The following is a 22,615-nucleotide window of genomic DNA, read 5'->3' on the forward strand; positions in this document are numbered from 1 at the left end:
GGAGTGGGCAGCACAGGTCACCAACACAAAGAAACAACACACGCAAACACTTCACACCACCGACGAGATCCCCGCCTTGGACAATCACCTCCTGCATCTGTGGGAGGCGCGCCGGAGCTTAAGACGGTGGAAGAAGCAAAAGAATTGAAAGCTTAGAGCTCGCATTGCACAGCTTACGAAACAGGCTGTGGCTTAAGGCGGCCCTGGATAAACCGCACTGAGGTACGGCGCCGGGTCGTGATCGCATAACAGTGAAACTGTTGGCGAACCTGAGACCCTTCTCACTGACGTCACGTGTGGGAAATGTCATGGAGACGATGATACGGGATCGCCTCTCTTCATATAAGCAGGGCAAGGGCCTCTTTGCAGACACTATGCTCGTGTTCCACCTACACTTGTCTTCACAGCATGTCCTCCTCCATCTAGACAGGGATATAGTACGACCCACAGCCATGCAACAAATGACAAGGTCATACTCGCTCTCGATCTTAAGGGGGCCTTTGACAATGTTAAACATGGTAGCATACTGTCTAACGTGAACAGCTCCGACTGCGGGTCAAAAGTCTTCGCCTATGTTAGATACTTTCTCTACACACGTCATGCACTCCCCCAGATTGAGGAGGAGGAATACGGCCCGTATGCTATATGTACACGGGTTACACCATAGGGGGCGGTTGTATAGCCGCTCCTTTTCAACATCGCCTTGATGCATCTCCCCGGCCAACTGGCTCAGGTAGAGGCCATAAAATACGCGCTCTACGCAGACGATATTACAATCTCGACCCCCGAGGTGAGCCTTGGGGAGATAGAAAACTGCCTTCAGCGGGCCGTCTCCATAGCCGATGCGTATGCTGCCGACTATCGTTGGCCGACTGTGTGTGGGCCAGACTCTAGTTAGCGAAACTTGGGCTCATAGGCGAACAGGTAGGGCGCATGATCCTCCGAGTTTCCAACAAGTGGGGTGGCCTGCGGGGCAGGAATGCGCTATGGCTCACCCATGCCTTCGTGACCAGCCGATCCTCTGCGCCGTGCTGTACCTTCGCACCGCCATACAGGAAGACGAGCTCATTGGCGACATCATGAGGAAGGCGACAAAGCGATCACTGGACATCCCAGTGGCCACCTCAAACGCTAAACTTAAAGGAGCTGTGAAGGGGGCTCTAATAAAGTTGCCTCATGCCTAGAATATTGAAGCACGCCGTTTCACTAATAGTGTCCAGCAACGATTTTTTTAAGTGCGCTTTGCAGAAGCTGAGTTATCTGTAGTTAAAATTTGAATTCAGCGTCTTCGCGCCTTTCCCTCTCCTCTCGTCACTTTTTGCACGCTGGAAGGTAGGAGCTCCTTCGCCAACTCCCCTCTGGGAGCGGAGCTTCCCGACCCGCCGGAGCTATGCGGCTTATTGGCCGCGGCCACGGTAGCTGCGTGACGTCTGAAAGAATCTAACCAATGGCTACCTCTAACCTTGTCTACGCAGATGCGAGGGACGGAGGAGGGTGCGAACATGAACAAGTCGACGGGAAGGGCTCGCCAACTTTGACGCATGATTGTGGGTCGTCTGCTGCATGTAGAAGGGTATTATTTGGCTCTAGATTTCATGGCAACACAGTGCAGTGATTAAGTAAGTTCATGTCCTGTCCTCGGAAGGCGTTTCAGAGCGCCTTTAAGGCGTTAGGGGTGCTAAAATCCTATCAGGAATTGCACGAAGACCACCTATGAGCCAATATGCGCGGCGGGGGCATCACAGAGCTGTCACCTGCGGGATTCTACACGGCCGCCGTCGTCCACCGGGGAATGAATGTCGATGGGCCGTCATTTCGAACACCTAATTCAACGCGAGCGGAAGAAGTTTCCATATAGCTCTCGCTGCCGGGGATTGAAAATAGAGAAGGGTTATCCCACTCTTACCAGGCCTGTGAACACTATCTGGCAGGGGAAACATCACCTCTTGCCTCCCGAACTCTAATACGTACTGCTGCCGATCTCGAACGCAGATAATCTGAGCTTTTTGGCAGCCGGGTCTACGAGGCAATGAGGCTGCTGATGCGGCCGCCTGAGCGCTTACACGCCGGGTTCCTCATCCTAGCTGTCCTAGCTCAGAAGCTGATGAACCGCTTTTGCGATTGCGCTAAATGTTAGTCCATTACTGCGACAGCCAGCGCCTTTACCCGCCCCCTGCCGAGGGCTAAGTAAGGCGGAGGAGAGAACTATGCGGCGCCTGCAGACAGGAACTCTTTTCCGTCCTGCCGTAGTCAAACACTGATCCGAATATAGATGGGCGTTGCCCGCACTTTGGAGAGATCTGCGATATCTTTCACATGGCGTGGTAATAAACTAAGAATCCTCGCTTTCCGCATTGCCTACCCCTACCCGAGAGGCATCGGAAGCTGCCCTCCTCAACTGCTCCACACTGGAGTCTCAAAGGGCTCTGGTAAAGCGGGAGCGAGACGTGGCCTCGTCGTTCGGAGTCCCAAATTGAGGATACCGACAATGCAGCGGAGTTTTCTGACTCCACAACACTCTATTTGAACATTAAAAGAGTTTTTCACCACCAGCACCACCAACGTTGCTTCGAAGCTCCGATCTGCCCTCCAGATATCTGGCGCGCGCGCTGCACACGTAGTTTCCGGCGCAAAGACGGATCGTTAACTTCCAGAACGAGACCAAGCACGGTGTTCTGGTAACTTGCCCACTCATTTGGCTTGTTCTTCGCCAGTGTAGTTTAGCGAAGATGGAGGCGATGCTGGGCAAATAATTATTGATTTCTGAAGTGGAAAAGCGGCCGTCGCTATGACCACGGTGTAAGAATAGTTTAGGTGATGACACTGCAGCCGGCGTGCCGTCCTGGTTGTGTTCGCCGCCGGCGCTGTTTCCGTTTCCCGGCGACAGGTGGCGCTAGTAGGTGGAAACTCTCGGATTCGCGCTGCGTAGGTTATCGATGCTAAGCGTTGCTCGTTTGTCGCGCTCGATATCGGGGTATATAGAAAAGTATGCACAGGCATGAATACACCGGGATTCTGCATTAACAAGACTGATTTTCTAAATGAATGTGCAACTGATTTCTCGACGGCGTTTTTGTAATAGCTCTGATAGCTAGCATACGTTGAAGCCAGTATATCAATCGTATTTTCTAGTTGCGCCCGCCTATGTTAGCTAATTAAAGCAAAAATAAATAAATTGTAACAGGATTTTCGGGGAAATAGCCTAAGGACAGCTAGCCAAAATGCCGTTCCGAGCTTCGGTCGTCAACCCAGTGATCTCGCGCTGTGCGCTGGCGGTGCGGCTGCCGCCGCTGCTCATCTTCCTCTTTACAAAATAAACGTCCTCAAAGCACCTTGAACCATTGCACCTCTAGCTTACACATGTACTTGGTTACAAACTTCTCTCGACACGCGACCCCTACGCAGACTTCTGCTCAGTGCTAAGGCGATGGCGGTTATACTTTGCGCCAGTACAGCAAGCCGTGTGCAGTACAGCTTGATGAAGGGCATGTCACACGGTTAAATCCATCGCAACTCTCAAAGCAGTATAGCTTGTGCTAGTTGCCCATGAATGGGCATAATTTTTCTATCCTACTCTGTCATTTCAAGAGAACAATGCGCGCTCTTATATCAGAAAAAAAAATGTCCGACCTGAAGTAGGTCTGGTGGTGTGTACAGTGCTCTTACATTTGTGTAGAATATTAGGAATGGTATGCTGAAAGGGGACTGAACATATACTTTATTCTGTCACAAAACTATACATTACATGGCAAAAACTGTTTAAAACATACATTCACAAAAAATCTAACAAAAATTAGTACATTCTTTAAACTTGGCAACAGGATTCAGGATGAACAAAGTTTTGCAAGCTTTTTTTTCTCTTGAGCTTGTTTTTTCAAGTTCATGGTTGCAGCTTTGCAGTGCTGCCTCATTCTCATGGTTAAGAAATAGTGCAGAATTTGTGCGATGACCTCTTCTTTGTGCTGAGCACATTGAAAAGTCAAGGTCTTTGTGTCAAGCACATGCTCCATTGTTTCCCAGTATACAGACTGACTGTCGGCATTTTTTGCAAAGTGCTCGTCAGCTGCTCTCAACAGCTCAAAGAGATTCGCGTTGGGGTGCAACAGTCCACCCCTGCTCTTTGTGTTGGTCAGGGATGCTTCAGCAGAGCTGTTTTCCGGAATGGTAAAAGCAGACCGGCAACAATCGCACGTTCTGGCTTTCATCAACTTTCGGCTCAAGAATCCAACCACATAGTAAAGAATGCAGTCAATTGCAGTACGACTTGCGCTGTATCCTTTCCGTTTACTGTGATAACATCCTCACATTCCCAGTCCTCAACAAGAATCAGTTTATCAAGCTTTTCTTTTAGCTGATCAATGAAGCCAGGCGAAGAGTTGCTTGCACTGCGTAGTTCGATCAGGGCTCTGAAGTCTGATGCGTCTAGTAATGGCTTCTCATCGACCACGCAGCAATTCCCAAACTTGAGAGGCCTCAGAAGGCTGTAAATGGACATTGTATTGTACAGTTGCAAAAATGTTGGCATTGAAGGATGGTCATTCTGGCTTCCAGCAAGTCTTATCTTGCCAAAGAATCTTTCGATTGGATCTTGGTTCATTTTATTTGTAAGAACGTATCTGAACTCGTACTGATGCAAAAGAACCTCACAAAGCTCTTAAGTTGATCTCAAGGTAACTCGGAGCCCTTCAGTGGTGCTTTTTGTTAGGAACATATCTTTCGTGATATTTCCACTCTGCAGCTCTTTTTCCCAGTTATCCAACCATTCTACCCCACGTGACAGAATGCCTAGGTCAGAGCCCTGCTTTGTGACACCTTCATGAGGAAACCGCCGGTTCAAGGCATCGAAAAGATTATTAAGAAACAATGTGAATTCTTGCGTGGCTTCAGTGTCTCCCAGACTGCGCACACCACGGTTGCTGTAAAATTCAATACCTGCTGCCATCGAGCGACTGAACACTTGCGTGGCAAGCTTTACCCGCATCTTTTCACAGTTGCTTGGATAAATGTGGGAATGTGTTATTTTTGGACACACCTTCAGAGCTTCAACATTCGCTTGGTCTTCTTTATAAACTGCTGCATAGTCCTCCCACCTAATCCAACGTCCCTCCTTTTTCAGGTACCTTTGTTGCAAAAGACGGTTTCTGATGCATTTAAAGATGTGTGGAGCATCAGAAAATGCAAAAACTTTTCGTGTGGGGTCGCTTGGATGTGTGAAGGAGTTCTGGCAGGCTTCTAGTGACACACTTATACCCAGTGTTCGCCACATAGTCCTGTTTGTCGAAGCTCCATCACAAACAAAAACATGAATTTTTGCTCCAGCTTCCTCCATAAGTAAAATTGCCTGAAAGAGCAACTGTGCAAGAATAGTACCCCTCGTGGCACTTTTTGCTGCAAAAACACCTATTGGCTGAGCATAACTTTCACCAAAAGGGCAGAACATAAAAACAAGAGCATGGTCTGCAAGCTCTCTACTGTTTTCTGTCTCTGATGCCAGACCGACGTAGGTCATTGTCTTTGAGTTGACAGCCTTGCTTTTACGGACTTGCATCTCATCAAAGATGATAATACCGTGCCGCTTGAAGTCATCTTTCCTTTCAAGTTTCCTTTTTAAGGCTATGAAGAACTTACTATCAAAGCCTGTTTTAAAGACCACCAATGAGATGTAGCGGTGTAATGTTCGTACTGAAGGCAAGGCGAGAATTTCACTCTCCATCAAGAATCTGTATCCTGCAGGTGACCTAATATGGAGGAGAAGGCAGAGCAAGATCCAGTCATCTGAGTATCTGCTACCTTTTTTTGAGCGAGCTTTGCCTGCAGCTACACACTCTTTCAACACCAGCTTTTGCGCTTCAGGAAGGTTTGCTTCTCTGGAAAGGCGTTCGAGTGTTTCATTACTGATTTCTAGTAGTGTTGATTTGCAGTTAGCCAATTCTTGTTCAAGATTATGTTTTTGTTTTTGAAGCCGCAGTTTTGACTTGTAGCAGGCAATCCTGGCGCGCCGCAACATTTCAATGCGTGTTTTTTTCGATGGACTGGCCGGAATGCGAATGTGTTTCAGTTGAGAATTCTTTTTCTTTCGTGCAGCATGAATACGAAGTACATCTTTTAACTAAGCACATGCATTGCAACTTGTACTCTTTGTCACTAGTAGGCAACTGTTCTGCCGCCAGGTTCCACATTTGTCAATATATGCGCACTCGGGGCGTATATTATTGTACATTTCACCACTGGGACCACCTGCACACACATGCATTTCATGAAAGACCCGCACTGCACACTCTATATCAGCTAGGGAATTCATGGGCAAACCAGAACTTATGGTCTGTACGTTAACAATACGGCCATAAACAAAACATTTCACTGAGAAGGAGTCATTATGTGATGTGGTTACTACTAGTACTTTTCTATGAAAAGGCGCCTGGTTACTCTCTTTCGGCAATTCTAGCTCACTGAAAACAACATATTTAACTCCAAATCTGTCAGAAACTTGGGCTGCCCAGGCTTCACTTGGGAGTTTAAGGCTGGATGCACAGCATGACAGAGCGGAAATTGTCATTTGCTGTCCTCCGTCCTGGAGGAACAGGGACTCGGTGGGTCGCTGCTCTTGCGTTGGTCCATGACTTCTCTCTTGCTGCGTAGTTTTTTCAGATGAGGACGAAACTTGTTGCTGAATGAAAAGATATGATAGAATCAGGATTGTTTCTGCCGTCCCAACTAAGCCAAAGTTTCGTTTACGTCACCTATATTATGTCATTACTTCTCTTAAACAAGTCGGTGTTATATGTTTCTTGCTATTTTATTATTTCTTATTAATCTAAAATTTTCCTGTTACCAACCTCTTCTTTAACGCCTGAACGGCGCTGAAATTAAATAAATAAATGTTCACTTTCCGGATGCCACCTAATAGTGAGCAAAGCTTATGCGATTACTAGCACACTGTGCTATTAGATGTCCAATGAGATCCTGGCTAATTAATTATAATCAAATAAATATACTGAAGGGAAGAATCGTATCGTATTTACGATAATTTCCGCTCAGTAGTTATTGTAGAACAATATCATGATTTGTTGCGCCTAGAGAGCTTAGATGAGGCGGCTGGAGGAATGCCACCTGAATTTAAAACAGGAAATTACCTTTTGAGCTGTATGATTAGGTGCGTCGGCAGTGCATGTGCCACTCAATGTGTCAGTATCGTATTGAAAAGTATCCTCTTCTTCACGTGGAGGGGGCGCGACGCTGTTGAAATCCAAGCGTGGCCTCTTACAAGGCGCGTCTGTTGATTCGGCATCAGAATGTTTTGAACTCGTTGTGTCAACCAGCAATAAACTTGGTGTATTTTCAACGGCAAGGTGTAGCTCTTCAGAAGCATTCGACGCTTCTGGCTGTCCTTGCTTCTTAGGCTTGTGAGAAGTCGGCGGCAGAGCCTGCCGTTTCCGCGGAGGTTTTCTCGTTTTTTGCTGCACAGTCAAGTATCCTGGGCAGTTCGGGAAAATGCTAGGCACAGCGTCGGGTGAGAGCACCGGTTTTTTTTTGTGCGTGTAGAAGGACGTTCCCCTTGTATTCCGCGTGATATGTTGCAGAGATCACTTCATTCGGGAAGTGCTTTGCGCACACGTGGTCGGTAGGCTGCAAAACTCTATCTGCTCTCGGAATCGCCCGTCGCCACTTTTCTAAACGTTCGGGTTCACGCGGAGCCTTGAAAAGCGACACACGCTCCGTACAAGTCCGATACCCCGACTTGCAATTCGGTACAAAGCACTTCTTGCCCATTTTGAAGCGCAGCAAGGCTGAACGCAACTAATTGCACTCGGCGTCACATGCCGCGGCGTGGTATACGTTGAGTGAATCCCAGCAGAATACCAATCAGCCGAACAATGCACTCACTGGACTCACAGGCACAACCAAACACTTTTCGAGAACCCGGAGAAGCCTGCACACGCACGCACGCACGCACACACGCACGCACGCACGCACGCACACACACACACACACACACACACACACACACGCACACGCACACACGCACACACGCACGCACGCACGCACGCACACGCACACACACACACACACACACACACACACACACACACACACACTGTGACATTCCGTGTATGCTACGAGGATCCACGTTCGACGGCGCGGCGTAGACGGAGACCCGTGACAGCGGCATCATCAATTACCCAGCCATGCTCTTTGAGTGACGACCAGAAAAACCGGACCCGCCGCCGCCCCGGGGAAACAGGCTTTATCCTCCCCAATTTCCGGGCCACTGGGACAACATTCTTTCCCTCCCCCCCCCTTTGTCGTGGGCTATCGCCGGGAAGGCACCCACAGCTTCCCAGAAGGGCCGTGACGGACACCTGTCATGGCGGACAGGCAGTACTCGCCAAGAATGGGGAAAGACAGGCGCTAGTGAATTAGCTCCGAAGAGAGAGCCTGTGTATACTCTCACTTGAGAGAGAGTGGTGGCGTTTTTGTTGTTTATTTAGTTTGTATTGTTAACAGACTCTGGGTTCGAGGCTACGCCCAACCCAAGGGGGTTGTCCCCATCTCGCATGTTATTTTGGATTGGAGAATTGATGCTTTGGGCGGGCCACTGGAAATGACCGCCCTTAGTCCTTTGTTAATCAAGTGCTTAAAAGCACATGTAAACGGATGCAGTCCAGTCTGAGCTGGGGCTCCATGCTTAGCATGTAATGTGATGCTACTTAGGCACTAACCTGCCCGGTCGATGAGTAAAGAAGTGCAAAGTTTGTTCTGTTGTAAAATTATGCTCTGCTGTCATCATCTACAAGCTCGCCTCCTGTTCATCTTCCAAGCCGAACGACACTAGAGGAAGGGTTTGTGAACCATCCTCGAAGAAACGGACGACTATTGAAATTCTACTGCAAGCACGCTCAGGACGACATCGTTCGCCAAGAGGGCCTTCAGCGCCGAAGCCCGACGGCGTGCAGCTTCTGCCAGCAACCGCTCGAGCCCAACTCCGGAGCCACTCCATCGCCCCCATGAAGTCGTCGGCACGTAAGCTCGGACGCCCCAGCCTCTGATGTACAACCTTAATCATGTGTAATTATTGAATATACCTGTTTGTTTAAACTGAGCCATACGGTGTCTCTTTGCCTCTCCGTCCCGTGTGGACCTGCGCATTATGGGGGTCATCACACTGGTGTCAGAAGTGGGGTCTCAAAAGCAAATGTCCTCTGAATGCTGTGACATTCATGACTTCAAAATTGTAATCAAAAGGGAATCACGGGACTGCTTGTGGGACTTTTACCCCCATTTGAGAGGCTTGAGGCACTGGAGGGCTTGGAAAAAAAAATGACTGTATCTGAGGGAGCTCCCACTCCACAGCCGTCGCTCGGAGCAAGCATGCTGGCATTAGGAAGCGTCATTCCGACGTTTACGGGAGATAAGACAGGGGTTCCAATCTGCGATTTCTTTTCCATGCTAGAAGAGATTGGGAAAATGGGGGGGTGGTCCGATGCTCAAATGCTGGGAATGGCGAGGTGTAAGATGGCAGGAGCTGCTCATGATTTTGCATGGCGAGACGAAAAAGTAAAATCCACAAAATCATTTGCGGAATTTAAGAAGCTCGCGTTTGAGCATTTTGACACTGAACCACGTCACGTGCGAGTACAGAGGTTCCGTGACGCCGGACAGATGGTAGGGGAGGACGTGCGAACGTTTGCGTCGCGGCTTCAGCGCTTAGCGCGCGATACGTTAAGCAGGGAGGAGGAAGGAGACCAGCTTAAGAAGAAATACGCGGAGGATATACTTAAAGAGGAAATGACCGCTTTGTTCGTGGCTGGTCTGCAAGACCCCGTGCGCCGGTTCGTGCTCTCGCGCAAGCCGAGCAATTTCGACCAAGCCGTGGGGGCCGCATTGGATGAGGAACAAAATGAGGCGTTAACAACAGCCGCAGCGAGAGTACGCGTCATAGAGAGAGCGGTGCTCAACCCTGAGGTTGCTCTCTTGACAGAGCGGTTAGATCGCTTAGAACAGCTGCTATCTCAGCAGGTAGAATGCCAGGTTGAGGCGCGCGCTCAACAGCGCCCATTCGCTGGAAACCGGAGACCGCCACAAAGCTACAGGCGCGGTATGCGAGATTTTGAAGAAATCGTATGCTTCGCTTGCCAGGGTCGCGGACACATCGCCAGGTTCTGCCAAAACGTGCGCCGTGGGGAGCCACAAAGAGAAGCAGGCGAGACACGCCCTAAGCAAGCCTACAGCGGGGCTCCAGATACCGAGTCAAAAAACTAGTTAGTCCTCCCCAGCCTGAGGAGCGTGGGGAGGGAGCAGTAGATGATGAGGTGGTGGTAGTTTGTGTGGCCGACGAGGCATGCCCTGTTGTGCGTTGCAAGTTAAATGGTTGTTGTATGGAATTGTTGATAGATACGGGGTCAAAGGTGACATTGCTTAAGGAGAGCAGTTTTAACACGCTTCGAAGGAAGGGGGACCGCGAGGTGTTGGAAGCGTCTGGTGGTATGGCAACCAAATTTGTAGGCATAACGGGGGATCCTCTTGGCATAAGTGGACTCTATCGGTTACACTTCTCTCTCGGCGGAATTGCATTGGAGCACCCCTGCTACGTATGCCCGGACACGGTGTCTCTGCCAAACGGAGTGTCAGGTATATTAGGGCAGGATTTTTTGAGAAAAGGGAAGGTAGTAGTCTCATTCTCTGAGGAAGAGGTTAATGCGGGCGGCTCAAAAGTTCCGTTTTTGAACAGGAGAGGGGCTGAGATTCGCATTACCGATATTGACACCCGTCAAACAGTGGGATCATTGGAGAAGGTATATTCGCGGGTTGCCGTCCGGCTGGTCGAGGAGGCGGTCGTCCTTCCTTGGTCGGAGCACATTTTGTACGCGTTTGTGCCTTCAGATGTAGAGAGCGGCGCCGTGGGAGTGCTTGAGCCGGTCGACTCTCTCAGCAATGGCCTGAAGGCAGCCGCGTGCCTCGTGACAGTTAATGACGCCCACAGAGTGCCCCTACGGGTGGTTAACTGTAGCCAGCAGCCACTGAGCCTTCCCAAGAACAAAACATTGGCTTTCTTCACCTCTGCGATAGAGCAACGTGAGCCCACCGATACGGTACTCGCAACTGTAGAGCATGCTAGTCCTTCGGCTGCTCCAAAGGTGTCGTTCGATCTTTCTCACGTAAAATCCAGGGAGAGGGAGGCTCTGGCTGGTTTGCTGAACGACTACTCGGAGGTATTCGCCGCGTCCAACCTGGATTTGGGCTGCTGTGGCGTTATAAAGCACAGGATAGAAACCGGCACTTCATCGCCCGTTTACCAGCGTGCGTACAGGATTCCTTACTCCCAACGTGAGGAGATGGAGCGGCAGGTGCAGGACCTGATTGATCGCGGCATTGTCGAACACTCAAAGTCACCCTGGGGAGCACCAGCACTATTGGTGGAAAAGCCAGATGGCTCGTATCGATTGGTAGTGGACTACCGCAAACTAAATGCCGTAACTCGCATCGATCCATACCCCATCCCCAATATACAGGAGACGCTTTCTCAGCTGGGCTCTGCCAGGTACTTCACGGTAGTGGACATGGCGGCGGGATTCTGGCAGATAGCAATGGATCCGGCAGATGCCGAGAAAACGGCATTCAACACGCCCTCAGGGCACTATGAATGGAAAAGAATGCCGATGGGTCTGGCCAACAGCCCTGCTGTCTGGCAGAGAACCGCTGATGTTATCCTGGCAGGTCTTCTGGGGAGGCTGTGCTTCGTGTATATGGATGACATTATCATATACAGTGGCAGTTTTGATAACCATTTGCGCGATATTGAGCAGGTTTTGGTGCGACTAAGAGCAGCGGGTCTCAAACTGAAGCCCTCTAAGTGCCAATTCCTCAAAAACGAGGTGAAATACCTCGGGCACGTTGTTTCAGCTGACGGCGTGCGACCGGACCCTGAGAAACTAAGGTGTGTCTCGGATTTTCCATCCCCGACTAGCGTCCGCCAGGTCCGGCAGTTTCTCGGCCTGATCGGTTACTACCGAAGGCACATAGAGGAGTTCGCCAAGCTCGCTAAGCCGCTCACCGCCTTAACAGCCAAAAATGTCGCCTTTCGCTGGGACGAAAACGCGGAGAATGCTTTTGGGGCCCTGAAAGGGAAGCTAATGAGTGCACCGCTGTTGCGCCACCCGGATTTTAATTTGCCCTTCGTTATGGCCACAGATGCGTCAAAGTTCGCAGTGGGTGCCGTGCTATCTCAGGTTATTGAGGGCAAAGAACATCCCGTTGCTTTTGCTAGCCGACAGCTGAGCCCCACAGAGCAAAAGTACGGAGCTACGGAAAGGGAGTGCCTCGCCGTTGTCTGGGCAGTAAAGCACTTCAGATGCTACCTTTACGGCCGCAAATTCAAGCTAGTCACAGACTGCCATCCTCTGAAATGGGTGATGAGTGTCAGGGACCCTAGCTCGCGACTCGCTAGATGGAATCTACACCTGCAGGAATACTGCTTTGAAGTTGAGCACAAGTCAGGAAAGACGCATCTGAATGCTGATGCACTCAGCCGCACAGCTGCCGTGGCAGCTATAGATGAGTTTGTCCCCGTAGTCGACCCCGCAGAATTACGCACAGAGCAGTGCAAAGATCCGGACCTGAAGCGAATAATCGAAAGCTTAGAGGACGCACCGTCTCACCCCGAACAGCTAGGTTATTTCATTGGCAAAGACGGCACCCTGTGTCGGCGCACGAGGCCAACCAGGAAAGGGAGACCAGAGAAAACCGCTTGGGAGAGAGTCGTCATACCTCGGTCGTGGACAGAAAGGGTTCTTCGCGCGTTTCACGATGCGCCATGCGCCGGTCATTTTGGCGTAGCGAAGACACGCAGGCGTGTGGAGCGTTTGTACTTTTGGAGGGGCATGCGACAGGATGTTAGAGACTACTGTGCGAAGTGTCATTCCTGTCTCGAAAGAAAAACACCCAAGGGACGAAGACCAGCTCCAATTCAGCCGTTCCCTGAGGTTTCGGCTCCCTTCGAGCGGACAGGTATGGACATAATGGGCCCATTGCCCACGACCACTTCCGGAAACAAGTACATTTTATTATTTGTCGACCACCTTTCAAAATACGCGGAAGCGGTAGCACTCCCCGATCAGAAGGCAGACACGGTTGCAAGAGCATTTGTCGAACAGATCGTGCTCCGACATGGACCCCCGAGGCAACTCTTGACAGATCGGGGAACGAACTTCGTGTCGCAGCTAATGAGGAGAGTTTGCGAGCTGCTTAAGATCGCTAAGAAGCAGACAACACCGTACCATCCGGCTTGCAACGGCGCGGTGGAGCGACTGAACCAAACCGTGGCCGGGTTCCTGTCGCATTTTGTTTCGCGCGACCAGCGGGACTGGGACTTGTGGCTCCCGTATGCAATGTTTGCCTACAATTCCGCAGCACACGAGAGCACGGGCGAATCTCCATTCTTTCTTCTCTACGGCCGAGACCCGGACCAGCCTAGTGAAGTGCCAGAGGGCCCCCGTCGTGTCCCATACGCTTCACTGGACGACTATAAGGTTGAGCTAGAATCGCGCTTGCAAGTGGCGAGGGACATCGCAAAGGAGTCCTTAAAGAAAGCGGCGAAGCGCAGGAAGGAGGTGCACGATCGCAGTGCTAGAGACGCGCCGTTTGATGTGGGGGACAGCGTGTACATTGAAAACTGCCAAAGGCAGATTGGGCTAGCTCGTAAGTTCCAGACGAAGTGGAGAGGACCGTGCGAGGTTGTCGAGAAGCTTTCTCCGGTAAACTTCAGAGTCCGAGACGTGAACCGGCGTTTGATAAGGATACACGCAAATCGCCTCAAGTCGGCACCGATTCAGTATTCACGAAATGAGGAAAGGGAAAGCGCGGATTTTGATGGGGACAGAAGTGAAGCGGAGCGCGCAGATAGTTCGCAAGAAACGCCCTCTCCTGCATTTGTTCGGCAGGCGCCCGAGGTGACGGCCGGAATGCCACCGGATTTACTTCATGCATTGCTAGAAGAAGAAGCGCGCGAGGTTGCCGCGCAGATAACGCCAGGAGAGGCTCCTGCCACGAGCCCTCGCGAGTCCCAAAGCAGACAAAGGGGCACAGACTTACTTAGTATGACTCATGAAGGCCGATATCCGCTGCGAAATCGGAAAGCTAAGTCGGACTAATGGCGTAAACAGAGCGGAGTTGTGAACTGGTTAGAATTGTGTGATGCCGCAGCTCATAACATTGCTATGTGCTTATGTGTTAAGTTATCGGAGTTGGTAGTTAAACCTTTCTGTCATTAAGTAACACCTTCACAGGAGAGCATGCGGAGCGCATGCAGAACCTGCCCTATTTCTTTTCGTTATCTATATTTTTGTCTGTGCCGTGATCGTGCTAGAAGTGGGAGCTCCTTTGTAACTGTGGTAAATTTATTTCGTCCAGTTTGGACTAGAAAGGAGAGGCTTGGGTGCTGAGTTTCATGTTTATCTGTAAAAGATCAGTGCTGCCCCTGGAGACGCCAGTATTGACAGCGGAGGCATATGGTGTTGTGCAGTGGTGTTGAGTGCAGCGAAAAGTGTTTTGTCGGACGCACTGTGCGAGGCGATTCAGAAAGACAAGGGGAGCTGCGTGGACTCAAATGTTCGGAGAACATTCTTCTGGAGGGTGAGCGAGTGTGACATTCCGTGTATGCTACGAGGATCCACGTTCGACGGCGCGGCGTAGACGGAGACCCGTGACAGCGGCATCATCAATTACCCAGCCATGCTCTTTGAGTGACGACCAGAAAAACCGGACCCGCCGCCGCCCCGGGGAAACAGGCTTTATCCTCCCCAATTTCCGGGCCACTGGGACAACATTCTTTCCCTCCCCCCCCCCTTGGTCGTGGGCTATCGCCGGGAAGGCACCCACAGCTTCCCAGAAGGGCCGTGACGGACACCTGTCATGGCGGACAGGCAGTACTCGCCAAGAATGTGGAAAGACAGGCGCTAGTGAATTAGCTCCGAAGAGAGAGCCTGTGTATACTCTCACTTGAGAGAGAGTGGTGGCGTTTTTGTTGTTTATTTAGTTTGTATTGTTAACAGACTCTGGGTTCGAGGCTAAGCCCAACCCAAGGGGGTTGTCCCCATCTCGCATGTTATTTTGGATTGGAGAATTGATGCTTTGGGCGGGCCACTGGAAATGACCGCCCTTAGTCCTTTGTTAATCAAGTGCTTAAAAGCACATGTAAACGGATGCAGTCCAGTCTGAGCTGGGGCTCCATGCTTAGCATGTAATGTGATGCTACTTAGGCACTAACCTGCCCGGTCGATGAGTAAAGAAGTGCAAAGTTTGTTCTGTTGTAAAATTATGCTCTGCTGTCATCATCTACAAGCTCGCCTCCTGTTCATCTTCCAAGCCGAACGACACTAGAGGAAGGGTTTGTGAACCATCCTCGAAGAAACGGACGACTATTGAAATTCTACTGCAAGCACGCTCAGGACGACATCGTTCGCCAAGAGGGCCTTCAGCGCCGAAGCCCGACGGCGTGCAGCTTCTGCCAGCAACCGCTCGAGCCCAACTCCGGAGCCACTCCATCGCCCCCATGAAGTCGTCGGCACGTAAGCTCGGACGCCCCAGCCTCTGATGTGCAACCTTAATCATGTGTAATTATTGAATATACCTGTTTGTTTAAACTGAGCCATACGGTGTCTCTTTGCCTCTCCGTCCCGTGTGGACCTGCGCATTATGGGGGTCATCACAACACACACACACACACACACACACACACACACACACACACACACACACACACACACACACACACACACACACACACACACACACACACACACACACACACACACACACACACACACACACACACACACACACACACACACACACACACACACACACACACACACACACACACACACACACACACACACACACACACACACACACACACACACACACACACACACACACACACACACACACACACACACACACACACACACACACACACACACACACACACACACACACACACACACACACACACACACACACACACACACACACACACACACACACACACACACACACACACACACACACACACACACACACACACACACACACACACACACACACACACACACACACACACACACACACACACACACACACACACACACACACACACACACACACACACACACACACACACACACACACACACACACACACACACACACACACACACACACACACACACACACACACACACACACACACACACACACACACACACACACACACACACACACACACACACACACACACACACACACACACACACACACACACACACACACACACACACACACACACACACACACACACACACACACACACACACACACACACACACACACACACACACACACACACACACACACACACACACACACACACACACACACACACACACACACACACACACACACACACACACACACACACACACACACACACACACACACACACACACACACACACACACACACACACACACACACACACACACACACACACACACACACACACACACACACACACACACACACACACACACACACACACACACACACACACACACACACACACACGAGTTTCAGCAAGTACACCCCGCGCGTGGCGTGAAAATTTCCGAACGAACGCGAGCGGGCAGCGCGGGCCCCTGGGCTCCCATAGTACAGCGCCATCTGTACCCTTGCGGCGAAAACTACCGCTGATTCAAGGTCATCTGCGAACACAATCTGCCCGCGCCTTCTCTCTACGGGGAGCGGCGAGTGTCAGCACCTAAATTATTCTTTCACCGTGGCTATGACTGGCGAGCCATAATATGCGATACGAGGATGCGAGCACCAATGTTACTAGACCAGGTTAGTTTTCAAACTTCCCATTCGAGCCATGCATTGCAGATGGCACATTTTCCTTCTCCGTCGCCAGGTGGCAGTGGCGTCGTATCAGGCTCCAAGTCCCTCGCGTCATCTGCTCGCGGAGGCGTAGTTTCGCTGCGTGTGAGCCTAATTTTCCTCTCCGTTTCATAGAATAGATGCTATGAAACTAGACATTTTCGGCGGAAAAATTAACTACGCAGGTAAAGAGAATGGAGCGACACCCAATGCTTATCTCCCTGAGTAATTCCGCGAATATGTTGCGCTGGGCTCGCGTATCACACGCGCGTGATTTGTATGCCGCTTTCTCGAAATGCGGCCAGCAACGAAGCCCACCCGCGATCTCGGGTCTAGCAGCGCGACAGCAGTGGGTTGCGCATTATGTAGAGCTTTGAGCACCTTTAATGTGATTCAAGTTGTCAGCCACCAATAATAAAACAAGCGCAACAATTTTGAAGCCCTCAGCAAAGTTTCTAGAAATCTTTATAGCAAAGTTTTTAGTGATGCAGCTGCAAGGTATTTTCTGCTAGATGGGCCGATGCAGATAGTATATCAGACGTATAGAAATGATAAAAGCCAGGAGAAAGTAACGATGAGGGGTTCAGCGGCTCTCAGATTCCCTCCCGTTTTTTTTTGTGCGCTCAAGCGTTCTAGGGCGATATAGGACTACAGCCGATGGTTGCACATAGTACGCATTTGCCATAAAAGAAATCATGCATAACATGTGGTACAGACTCCAACAGCATAAGCTTTTGAAAATTCATCTTTTTATTAGGCTGCCTTCAGAGCACTTTCCAATTAGCGCTACAAGAGTTTGGCTCTCTTCCTGGCTTGCTTAACAGTCACACTAGAGCTTTGACGCTGGTGTAGAAACTTTGCATAAAAATACATGCGGGTGGTTAAATAAAATTTGATAACGCGAGCACTCAGCTCTTCATAATGAAGGCTGCATCCTACTCGAACTAGAGCGGTTTTTGAAAGCTCCTGTAGAATAGACCAAAACAAATCTCCGAAAACCTCATTGGTCTTCGTCTTTTTTTCAATGACACATTCAATGGCATTGATCATATCAGCCAAAGCACCTGGTGGGTGCTGCAGAGCGCCAGGCTTGAATGACCTCATCTCGGTCAGTACAGCTGCTGGCGGCACATGCTGCGCTGACACAGTCACAATTAGTGAACTTCTGGATTTTATTCACAACGTACCCTGCAAGATAATACAGGGCACTCTCTTTGGCAGTGGGGCGGCTGTAACTGTGCTGGAGCCTGTCGTCCATCGCTGGTTCACGCAAGTCAATCTGACTGAGGATCTTCTTCAGTTCTTCCTCACGGGCTTCCTTCTTGGAAAGTGCATCAAGCCTCATACTGTTCAAGTTTTCATCAACAGCCACAAGGACTGGGTCCACTTCACCTGTGCAGTTGCCTTTTATTGCCACCTTGAGAGGTGTGCAGAGGCTGAGAAGCCTAAAAATCTGCCCGAAGTGAGTGATTGTTGGGTGATCTTCGTGACCTCCGAAACATCTCACCACTCCAAAGAAGCGCTAGAAATCGAAAAACAAAAACACTTTTAGGCATGTTGCACAGTTCAAAGCAATTACCAAAGGTCAAAAACAGCACTGACAACATGGAAAGTGTACATGCAAACTTGTGAGGTTAAGAAGGCCATCTAATTGGTTTGGATGTCAGAGATTCTATATTATTAGCTTTTTCATGATATCAGTGACATCCAAATGGTTGTATGAAATACATTCACAACAAAGAAAAAGGCCCATACAACAAAGAAAAAAGTACACGTACCTCCAAAGGGTCCTGATTTAGTTTTGCAGTCAGAACATATGGAACACCTTGGTTATAGAGGAGAGCAATTATGTCTAAGACTGACAACAGTGTCACTCTGAGCGACTCCATAGTCATTTGTGAGGCAAACACTTTAGTATTTTGCACTATGCTGCTCCTCTCAGTGGAATCAAGCATCTCAAGGAAGTCTTTAGTCACCTGCAATAAATCAAAGTATGCTTGTCAGGATAATTTGGTCTTCTGTAAAATGTAAACAAGAAATTAAATTTGTCTCACCTTGATTTTGGCAGAACCTTTTCGGATACCTTCAGCTGGACACCTTGCATTAAGCGTATCAAACAAGTTGTTCATGCGGAGAGTAAAACTCTCAGTGCCCAGGGTGTCATGAAACTCTGGGTGTTGTTCTCGATAGAACTTCAGGCCAATGGCCACGCTCCTGCTGAACAACTGAAAGTAAAACATAAAGATGGATCTTTTTGGATGCATCAAAAGCTTAGTAAATAAAACTTTTTGCATACAGAAAAATACTTCACGACCCTTCACAGCTAGCATGAGATGCTGTAAGTTTGGGCACAATTTTCAGCTGCTGGTCCTTTTCCGTGTTGTGAAGCAGCCGATAATGGCCGAAGTTTATCAGATCTGAGCCAGCCTGAGAAAAATTAATAAAGCATTGAAACTTCCAGGGGCAACGGTACTAATGAATATACAGTAAAATAAAGAAGTGAATGAGAAGAAAGTATTTCATACCTTTGCAAATGTGTGACTCAGTAGGTTATTTCTCACACACTTCACAATGTGCGGCACATCACAGAGAAAGTGCAAAAAACGTCCATCTTCGAGGGAAGGGTGTGGAATTTTGTTGACCACTCTGTCTATTTTTCCGGACACTCCCACATGCGTCCACATTGACCTGTTGTTGCCAGCTCCGTCACTAACTACTGCAATAATTGAAGCACTATGACGCTCCAGCTACAGTACAGATTCTAAAACTAACTTTGCCAGAAAGAAGCCAAGAGCAGCCCCTCTAGTTGCAAAACATGCAATTGGGTGCACCCATTTATGAAATAGTGGCACGAACATGATCACCAGTGCATGGTCAGCTGCCAATGCGCTTCCTTCTTCTGTAGTTCCAAAATCAACAAAGCCGTCAAATTTATACGTTGACTTATTGAAATCAACTGACTGTCTCAGCTTGATTTCATCCAGGATAAGTGTACCAAGCCTCTCAACAGTTGATTTGTGTTTTAAGAAGGCTTGAATTGTTTTCAAGGCAACTTCATTTTAGCCGTAGTCACATGGCACTCCTGAAATAATCTGACTTAGTCGGCTGGAAGTAGGCAAGGAAAGCAGTTTCATATTTCTTATCATGTTGTATGCTTTTGGACTTGCTATCCGGAGGAGAAGGCAGTTCAGTGACCATGTTCTGGAGTATCTGACTCCTTTTGGACTTTTGGCTTGTAGCTGCTTCAGTGACATTTGAAATGCCAGTTGCTGAAGAGGAGGAAGAGAACTCACTGCTGTGGCAATCATGTTCGTCCTTTCATCTGTGAGCTGCGTTTTCAAAGCCTTGATGTTTTCCATGAATGAAGTTTTCCTGGCTGCAGCTCTCATAAGCTTTTTCTGCAGATTCTTTACTTTGTTATTCCTTCGGGCAGCTACATTTTTTTTTCCGCATTCCTTCTCTGAGCAGTTTCTTTTTGTGAACCCTGCAGGAGGTACAAATCTCTTGTGGTGAAAGCACTTTGCACTTTTCTGAATTCCAGTGGAGAGAATGGCCTTGACTTTCTTGGCAAGCATGAAGCTTGTCAACTTTTTTCAAGAAATCGGACAGGACATCCGGCGTGGGGACGGGCACATTCAGGAAAGCAGTCGCGCTACGACCGTAAGCGCTTGCTGTCGCCAGCCTGTCACAGCCTACGACTACACATTTTTCAATTGTCAAAGTTTTGTCAGAAAGCTTCAAAAAGAAAAATGCAACCTGCTCGTTGTCACCGCTGTGGAGCACTATCACGCGCCAGCGGAGAGGCAACTGCACATGTTTCAGTTCATCAATAGCAGGTGGGTCAACGCCCGAAGATTCTGGGAAAAAATGCTCATATCCACCTGGAGATTCTTGTCCTTCAGTGCATTCGACGTAGTGCTCTTCATGCACTTTAGGCGCAAGTTTTTCCCGCCTTTCTCTGCGCCTTTTTTCTGGCGGCTTAGATAAATATGACGGGAGATTGGGAAAAATCTCGGTACCGCATTTTTCGTGACGCTCCACTTCCCTCGCGGAATTTCCACGGTTTTGCCCTCAATTACGTGTGTGAACGTTTTCAGCACATCTTGCTCGTGGAAATGAAGGTCGCACACTCTCGACTTTGCTGAGAGGTCCTTGTCCGCACGTGGAATGGCTCTATTCCGCGCAGCCAGAGTTCCTTCGTCGCTCGGAGGTGAAAAGTAATGCCAGCCTGAACTGCTCTTGTCTTTTCGATAGCCACTCGTGCAGCCGTGCACGCAGCACGTCGGCATGGTTCCTCTTAACAGCACAGCCCACAAATCATCACACTTGCACCGAACAGACACGACACTTTCACAATGTGACGCCGCGGCCACGACGTCGGGAGCTCGGACTGCTTGGACGGCGGCAACGGCGAGTTGTTTTGCCTGGATTCCTGGAGCCTGATACGACTGCAGCGCCACTGACTCGCACGTGCGGTGGCAGTTCCGCGCACCACAACGGAGTTTGAAAACTAACCTGGTCTAGTAACATTGGCGAGCACAGAGTGAACGAGTGTCGATGGCGCTGCGGGTTGTGGAAGTGCTGAGATACATGATCACGGTGAAAAGGCGTGCTTAATTTTTTTGCGTACCAAATACATTCCACACGTTTTCACACCACTTTATTACGCTTATTACTACCTCTCGCCACTCTATGCAGTCGAACTGCTTCTAGCAAATCACCGTAGCGCGTCATTCTAAGCGTGCCCAGACGTGAGCCCGTTCCAGGAGAGTGGATATGCGTACCTCTCTCGACGCCCGACGCGGCACGGTGTTCAACGCGCCAGCGCGTGGGGCGACGGCGCGGACGTGCGAATGGAGTCGGGCCTTTAGTTCTGCTGTGGCGGATTGAGTTTATGGCACATAAGCAAGTAGGGCCATCATGCGCCAATCGCGTCTTATACCGCAGTGTGACATGTGTAACGTTAACCTAAGGCTATAGACTCAACTGGCCACGTTGGGTTCTATTATTTAGAGCAGCTTAGAATTACGTATATGTGATTGAGCGTTATCCTCGTGTTCGCTTTCTTTTGAATCTTAGCGTACAAATGAACAGGACAGAAAGCGGATTAATTTGAAGGTGACCCCGACTGAGTTGCAACTGAAAAGTGTCAGGTGCGACACATCACCATACAGACGGGGACGCAAGTAAACCGAGCACGCTATTCCGCTCTAAGTGCAATAATGCCTTCGCTGTCGAAAATGAAGGAGCATCACTACGCCATTCGCGAATGCTCTCTTACTCATCCGATATTCTTCCATCTCCCGCTTTCGGTGCATTTTCTGGCGGTCGTAAACGTAGACGCAGTTGTTTTTTTGCTTTTCGTGCTAGTACAGAGTGACCAGATCTCGCCACCGAAAGCTGAGAGACTTGGAGTTGCCTTCTAACACTACACTAGTATAGTTCAGCTTTAGACACGCTCCTGGCCTGCAGGTGCGATATCTGCCAGGCGACGTTCTCGCGGAAGGCTCACCTGGTCGGCCACACGAGAACGCACACCGGCGAGAGGCCGTTCCAGTGCCCTACCTGTCCCAAGGCGTTCGCAACCAGCAGCGCCCTCAACCAGCACCACCGTGTCCCAGCTCCCGGTGGCATGAATTGGACCTTATGCGGTTTGAGTAAACGCAACTCTCAGTCAATGCAGTCTG

The sequence above is a fragment of the Amblyomma americanum genome, chromosome 1 (genome assembly GCF_052857255.1).
Source record: "Amblyomma americanum isolate KBUSLIRL-KWMA chromosome 1, ASM5285725v1, whole genome shotgun sequence".
Taxonomy (NCBI): Eukaryota; Metazoa; Arthropoda; class Arachnida; order Ixodida; family Ixodidae; genus Amblyomma; species Amblyomma americanum.